Source organism: Ambystoma mexicanum, chromosome 6p, assembly GCF_040938575.1.
Source record: "Ambystoma mexicanum isolate Mex_15411 chromosome 6p, UKY_AmexF1_1, whole genome shotgun sequence".
Taxonomy (NCBI): domain Eukaryota; kingdom Metazoa; phylum Chordata; class Amphibia; order Caudata; family Ambystomatidae; genus Ambystoma; species Ambystoma mexicanum.
In genome coordinates, this window is record NC_090935.1 from 918,193,309 (window position 1) to 918,200,876 (window position 7,568).

Genomic DNA, 7,568 nt, shown 5'->3' on the forward strand with positions numbered 1-7,568 from the left:
GACTCTCTGGCGTTATCCTTGGAGGGGCAGGTTTCATTTCCTGCACTGCAGTTATAGGGGGAGGTTTTGCACTTCTTTTCCTTCCCTCCTGCATTCTTTTGTAGACCTCCTCCCACCGCATGTGATTTATCATCCTTACAACACGTGGCTTTGTCGTAGGCTCGGTAGTTACTTCTGGCATTGGAGCTGGCGTGCTCGCTATCACAGTTGTGGTGGTTGTCTTGCTCAGCTCCTCCTGTAGCTTCTTTGCTCTAAGTATGAGTGGAAACACATACTCAACTACGGCATGTGTTTTCTCAGAGTTCTTTCGTTGCTTCCTCTGTTCTATTGAGTGATTTTGCTATTTCACTTCGATTCGGTTTCTCATGTTGCTCCCTGCTTTCTGCAGCTGCTTGTTCCACAGGTGATTTCTCTCTTTCAGTTGGTTTGGCCTTCGGTTTCGTAGCCATTGACACTTGCCCTTGTTCGTGTGCATTCAGTGTATGGGTGCGTGCCGTGGACAGTGCTATGCTATCATTCATTCCGTGCTGACCCTGTCTCCAGCCTTTCTCACCATTCATTACTTCAAGTGTATGCGTGTTACTGCTAATTACATTCAACTGTAAATCGTTTGCTTGATCATCAGTTTTTCTTGGAACAGGGATGACAATATAAGGTCTGGGTGCTTTTGTGGTCCCCAGATGTTCATTACCTGGTGGATGCACAGACATTGGGACGCTTCGTGCACCAATAAAAAATGCAGTTCTGATAGTTAGAGACAAAAATACTACAATAATCATTATGCATATACATATAATGGCCATGAAGGACAGTTTACAGCATCTCCTTCCGGGAAACCAGGGGCGCCCTTCTGCTGGTGGCAAGACTAAGTTACTGTTTTGGGCCCCCATTTCAATCAAGCCCATAGTCCACTATTTCTTTCTTTCTTCGTTCTGATCTCGTTGTTCAAAGTGACATGTGCTGTTCAATGTCCGCCCTCTTGCGAGTGATGATGATAGTCTCTGATTATGGAGTACAATTCCTTTGCTAGACTATGGGAAAAGGTTAGACTACCGTTTTCAACACATCACATTCATCCTGCATTTGTTATGGGAACCGCATTTCCAGGCCACTCTTTCAACTTGTCATGGCCCTGAGGGTATGCAGGACAATGTTTGCAGTGACACCATGAAAAGATAGATTCACTACAAATCACGCAAAAATAAAATATTGAAAAATAAAAATAAAAATAAAAGTGAACATTTGAAAAGGTAGGAAAAAATAAGAAAAATGTTAAAAAAGGTAAACACGGCAGTGAAGTTCGTGTCTCTGTTCCTTTCACTTGGTCGTTCGAGGTCGAGTTGATGAACAATCTCTCTCTCTCACCCATTTATTCTCCTGCGCGATGATGATGAACAAATAGAAAACACAAAACAAGAAAAATAAGAACGGATGTAGTTATCCTTGTTTCTGCTCTATTCGATCTGTCCTATGTTGGAAGCATGAAGAACTGTGTCTCTTGTTTTCTTGCCTTGTCCCGAGCTGGGGATGATGAAAAAGTTTATTTTGGAACGCCCCCTTCTAAGGCTCCTCTTAGATGTGGATGTCCATAGTTGCTTCTGAGTTGTGATGTAATAGCTCTTAGGAGCCTGTTCAATTGGGCATTCTTTGCTGGATCATAAGAAAGGCAGGCACATCAATGTTGCGGGGTCTGCCCACTAGTTCTGGAAAGTTTTCAATGAGGTGAAAGAAAACACGAAAAGCATAACGACTGTCTTCAGGTGTTAATGGGTTTAAATAAATGGGTAATCCCTATTTTTTGTTAACGGGGGGTCAAATCTGAAGGAAGGGATGGTCTGTAAGGAGAAAATGTGAAAAACAGATTGACTACCCCTCTCTTTTAGTCCTGTATGGATCACAGGTAAGGGTGAAGGTAAACCTATACACTTTATTAGCTAGGTTTTCACCCTATATCTATCTCTTTAATGATCATAAAAATATCTTAAAAAACATTACAGACATGATTTTCAATCATACGATTCATTCATCTATTCTAACAGGGGAGTACTAAAGCTAAAAAACAGCTTTATGCATAACACTTGATCGAAATATGCATTCATGACATGGGAAAAAAACATTAGATTTTCCTTTGGCAGTCGACATATGTTTCGGCCCGTTATAGTATACCACTTATGTCAACAGTGGTCACAGAGATGAGTGTGGGGCCATCTTCAGGACACCGGTTACTTTTTAGTTGATCAATCTTGTTCCCCATTAAACACACTAGCACATCTAAAAAAAATAAGTGTACACGTATTAATATAAAAAAGAGACAGAAAGATTGTATATCTCAACTGAACTGGATCCAGGCGATGGCTAGTTTATATTATTCTAGACACACACACTAAACCCACCTATAGTCCATGAACTGTAGTTTGGACTACTGAGATTGGTCGGACTCTTGGGTGTGGCAAAAAATGGACATCCCTGGTCCTTTGTTCCTGTATTAAATAAGAAACAACAATTTCTAAATATTATGTTCCTGCTGGTTTACACAATATATTTGGTGAACCAAAAAGAACTTACAAGTAAACAACTGATGTTCGTGAATCTTGGAAAACCGGTCTTGATTTGACTAAGGCTGGCTCAATGTCTTTGGTCATTAAGCTTGGTCGGACCCTCGGGGGTGGCGTAAAATGGACATCCCTGATGCTCGTACCTATGTTTAATTAGAAACAACAATTTCTTGATGTTGTGGTCCTACTGGTGTATAAATTATATTTGATGAATGTTTGATAAAGGAAAAAGAATTTACAGGTAAGCAACTTCTGTTTGTATGTCTGAGGAGCTGGTCTTGATTTAACTTGATTCGGCCAGGTACCATTCAGAGGCTTAACATGAACATATGTTCCAGTAGCTGGTGTGTTGCCTGAATTAAATCAAAAGGAGCGCAATGATATATTAGTTCCCCGTATCGAACAAATTGTCAATTAAGGCTGAATGCAATTTTTGAGCATGCCTTATACATAATATTCTAAAGCAGTTTGTCATAGTCGTTTTCGAAACGGGAAGTGCACATTTTAATAAAAGGAGCCCCTTATTGTGCTTCCCAATATTAGTATCCGCTACCTTTGCATGATGTCACACACTCTATTTAGGCTTGTTTGCACCGGTGTGACCAGCCTGTAAACAAACCTTGTTCCAGAAATTGGCCGCGGGGCCTGTGCTTAAAACATGCATTAGTCATTGATGTTGAGCGTGCTTATTGTTCAAAACGATCGAATTAAAGGGGCAAATACATCTACTGTATCGTCCGAATTGACAGCATAAGGTGAATATACATTTGAGTTCTGACAATTGTGGGAGCTAAAAGCTTCTACCACGCTTACCTTGGTATGTGCCTTGCGTGCACTGGAATGGAAACCTGTCTCCGCGAGTCGGTGAGTCAGCAAGAGCTCGCGTTGCAGGGTAATGGCGTGTTTAAATGGAGTCACGTGGTCTAGAGAACCCGTGATCTCTCAGCATATTACAGCCCGATTACGGGGCTGCTGGAACTTGTAGTATGATACCAGGGAGGTGTTGTATTTTATTTATTCTTTGAACTATAAGAAACGCATTAGTCACGTGTCTAGTGTTGGTGAGACCCATTTAAATAATGTGTTTTCACCATTGACAACAGCTGCGTGTGCCGCCTCTTAGAGTCACCGTATTTATTCCGTGCTGGTTTGCACCAAATTTATATTATTTGGCCATATGATGTTAACAATTACATCACGCCTCTTAAAAGTATGGAGAGGGTGCCGAAACGATTAACTGTATTTCCTTTCTGTGAAAAGTAGAGGTAGAAAAGGAGAAACTTATTCCTTCTAATAACACTATTTGTTGTTATCCACAATGAAAAACATAGACGTGGTCGTGCAACCCTCTATATGCCCTTGGAGATTATCTAGTCATTGTGCAAGATTGGTGACTTGTCATTATCAAGAGAAATAAATAGAATTTATACCACGCAATGGTGCCATGCTTGTTATAGCTGGATAGAACGCACACTATAGTCTGTGCTTGTAATATAAACTTACTGGTTGTAATCTTAGTCATATGGTGACGTAGTTATGCTTAGTTTATTGTCCTGAGCGTTAGGGGTGCTGGTGCAAGACGACCCTATTAGGGTAGAGGGCCAGATGAACATTGATAATGACAAGTCACCAATCTTGCACAATGACTAGATAGTCTCCAAGGGCATATAGAGGGTTGCACGACCACGTCTATGTTTTTCATTGTGGATAACAACAAATAGTGTTATTAGAAGGAATACGTTTATCCTTTCCTACCTCTACTTTTCACAGAATGGAAATACAGTTAATCGTATCGGCACCCTCTCCATACTTTTAAGAGGCGTGATGTAATTGTTAACATCATATGGCCAAATAAAATACATTTTGTGCAAACCAGCACGGAATACGGTGACTCTAAGATGCGGCACACGCAGCTGTTGTCAATGGTGAAAACACATTATTTAAATGGGTCTCACCAACACTAGACACGCGACTAATGCGTTTCTTATAGTTCAAAGAATAATAAAATACGGCACCTCCCTGGTATCATACTACAAGTTCCAGCCAGCAGCCCCGTAATTGGGCTGTAATATGCTGAGAGATCACGGGTTCTCTAGACCACGTGACTCCATTTAAACACGCCATTACCCTGCAACGCGAGCTCTTGCTGACTCGCCGACTCGCGGAGACAGGTTTCCATTCCAGTGCACGCAAGGCACATACCAAGGTAAGCGTGGTAGAAGCTTTTAGCTCCCACAATTGTCAGAACTCAAATGTATATTCACCTTATGCTGTCAATTCGGACGATACAGTAGATGTATTTGCCCCTTTAATTCGATCGTTTTGCACAATAGGCAGGCTCAACATCAATGACTGATGCATGTTTTAAGCACAGGCCCCGCGGCCAATTTCTGGAACAAGGTTTGTTTACAGGCTGGTCACACCGGTGCAAACAAGCCTAAATAGGGTGTGTGACATCATGCAAAGGTAGCGGATACTAATATTGGGAAGCACAATAAGGGGCTCCTTTTATTAAAATGTGTACTTCCCGTTTCGAAAACGACTATGACAAACTGCTTTAGAATATTATGTATAAGGCATGCTCACAAATTGCATTCAGCCTTAATTGACAATTTGTTCGATACGGGGAACTAATATATCATTGCGCTCCTTTTGATTATATTCAGGCAACACACCAGCTACTGGAACATATGTTCATGTTAAGCCTCTGAATGGTACCTGGCCGAATCAAGTTAAATCAAGACCGGCTCCTCAGACATACAAACAGAAGTTGCTTACCTGTAAGTTCTTTTTCCTTTATCAAACATTCATCAAATATAATTTATACACCAGTAGGACCACAACATCAAGAAATTGTTGTTTCTAATTAAACATAGGTACGAGCATCAGGGATGTCCATTTTACGCCACCCCCGAGGGTCCGACCAAGCTTAATAACCAAAGACATTGAGCCAGCCTTAGTCAAATCAAGACCGGTTTTCCAAGATTCACGAACAGCAGTTGTTTACTTGTAAGTTCTTTTTGGTTCACCAAATATATTGTGTAAACCAGCAGGAACATAATATTTAGAAATTGTTGTTTCTTATTTAATACAGGAACAAAGGACCAGGGATGTCCATTTTTTGCCACACCCAAGAGTCCGACCAATCTCAGTAGTCCAAACTACAGTTCATGGACTATAGGTGGGTTTAGTGTGTGTGTCTAGAATAATATAAACTAGCCATCGCCTTGATCCAGTTCAGTTGAGATATACAATCTTTCTGTCTCTTTTTTATATTAATACGTGTACACTTATTTTTTTTAGATGTGCTAGTGTGTTTAATGGGGAACAAGATTGATCCACTAAAAAATAACCGGTGTCCTGAAGATGGCCCCACACTCATCTCTGTGACCACTGTTGACATAAGTGGTATACTATAACGGGCCGAAACATATATCGACTGCCAAAGGAAAATCGAATGTTTTTTTCCCATGTCATGAATGCATATTTCGATCAAGTGTTATGCATGAAGCCGTTTTTTAGCTTTAGTACTCCCCTGTTAGAATAGATGAATGATGTCTGAATGATATGATTGAAAATCATGTCTGTAATGTTTTTTAAGATATTTTTATGATCATTAAAGAGATAGATATTTTGCAATAAGTTGCAGTGTTCTGCGCAATTTTTCTCAACAAGGCGAAAACCTAGCTAATAAAGTGTATAGGTTTACCTTCACCCTTACCTGTGATCCATACAGGACTAAAAGAGAGGGGTAGTCAATCTGTTTTTCACATTTTCTCCTTTCAGGTGTTAATGACATTTGTTTTGGTTCTTTGGCTCTAAATTCACAGGCCTTTTCTTGCAGTGTGATCCGTTGTTCTTTTTTTTTTTTCGATCTGTCCCTCGTCAGCTAGTCTCACTGAAATCTCCTCAGGAATTCTCGCTGGAAATCGGACAGCTCCACCTGGAGCATGATGCCTTGGAAGAGTGCGCCCATGTGTGGGGTGTTGGCCGGATTTCTAAGAAAGGTGATGACGTCAACATTTGCAGGTCTCCCCACCATTTCTGGATATTCTGTGACTAATCGAAATAAAATGGTGTGTGCCAGCCGTGTATCCTCAGGTGATAGGGACATTTGCCTCGTTTGCTGGGACCTAATGACAGTCCCTTCTTTTGATGCGAACAAGTTTTGCACTTTCCTGCTGCGTCAGTTGCAACTACATGGCTCAGCTTGTACCACACTTGGTTGAGAAAGTAATTTTTTTTTGGATCTCTAATAAATGTCAGTGTATGTGTAGTTCTCCTGATAAGTCCTAGACATTCTTTGATGATGCAGAAGAACAAAGTATATGTGATCTCGTCAATGATTATTTGTGGTGGAAGCATCTGTGTCTTTTCCGCTGTGTTTGGGTAGTGTATTGAAAGTTTCTGTTATGACAGTCAGTAGTTGTCAGATTATTTTCTTGTTTCCAGGGTTTTGAATGAATTCAGTAACGCTGGCTTCTCTGCCTATAAGTGAAGGATAGGACAGTACTACTAGCTGAAAATATGTGAGCACGTCCCACTTGAGGCTTCTGCTGGGATGAACCATAGGTCCATGAACAAAGTCTTGATCTTACTTTTACTTCTTACCAAAGTCTGAGGCTTTAAATGCTTTGTGTAGCTTTCAATTTTCATGAGATTAGTGCTTCTGCTGATATGGGTACGCGATTTTCTTCTTTTACCCTGCACCTTTGGCTGCACAGGGTGTTTGAGTGCTTCTTATTGTCTTTTTTATGCCTAAAGTAAAGGTTCAGCATGGACAAGATTTTCACAAAAGTTCTTTTGTTGGCTACATTGAATGTTCATTTAATTGTCCTTTTGTCACCTTTCATTTGGTTTGAAGAACTGTCTTGTTTTGAAAGTCTCACTTTTTTATATATTTTTTTTTCTTTTTTTTTTCGTAACTTGTCCGCTCATGCGTCCTTCTTCCTTGCCATAGATCTTGTTTGCACGTGCTGTGGTCCTTCCCCGTTGTCTGTGGATTCCTCAGCA

At 40.6% G+C, this 7,568-nt stretch overlaps 1 long non-coding RNA gene across 1 annotated transcript; it reads left to right on the forward strand.

The window, feature by feature from the left end:
- The first annotated feature begins 4,684 nt into the window (after nucleotides 1–4,684).
- Nucleotides 4,685–6,171, forward strand: LOC138510989 (uncharacterized). The gene is made up of 5 exons (XR_011280517.1): nucleotides 4,685–4,761; nucleotides 5,222–5,335; nucleotides 5,432–5,564; nucleotides 5,650–5,736; nucleotides 5,859–6,171. It is a non-coding gene; the product is annotated as an uncharacterized lncRNA (long non-coding RNA).
- Nucleotides 6,172–7,568: the final 1,397 nt, after the last annotated feature.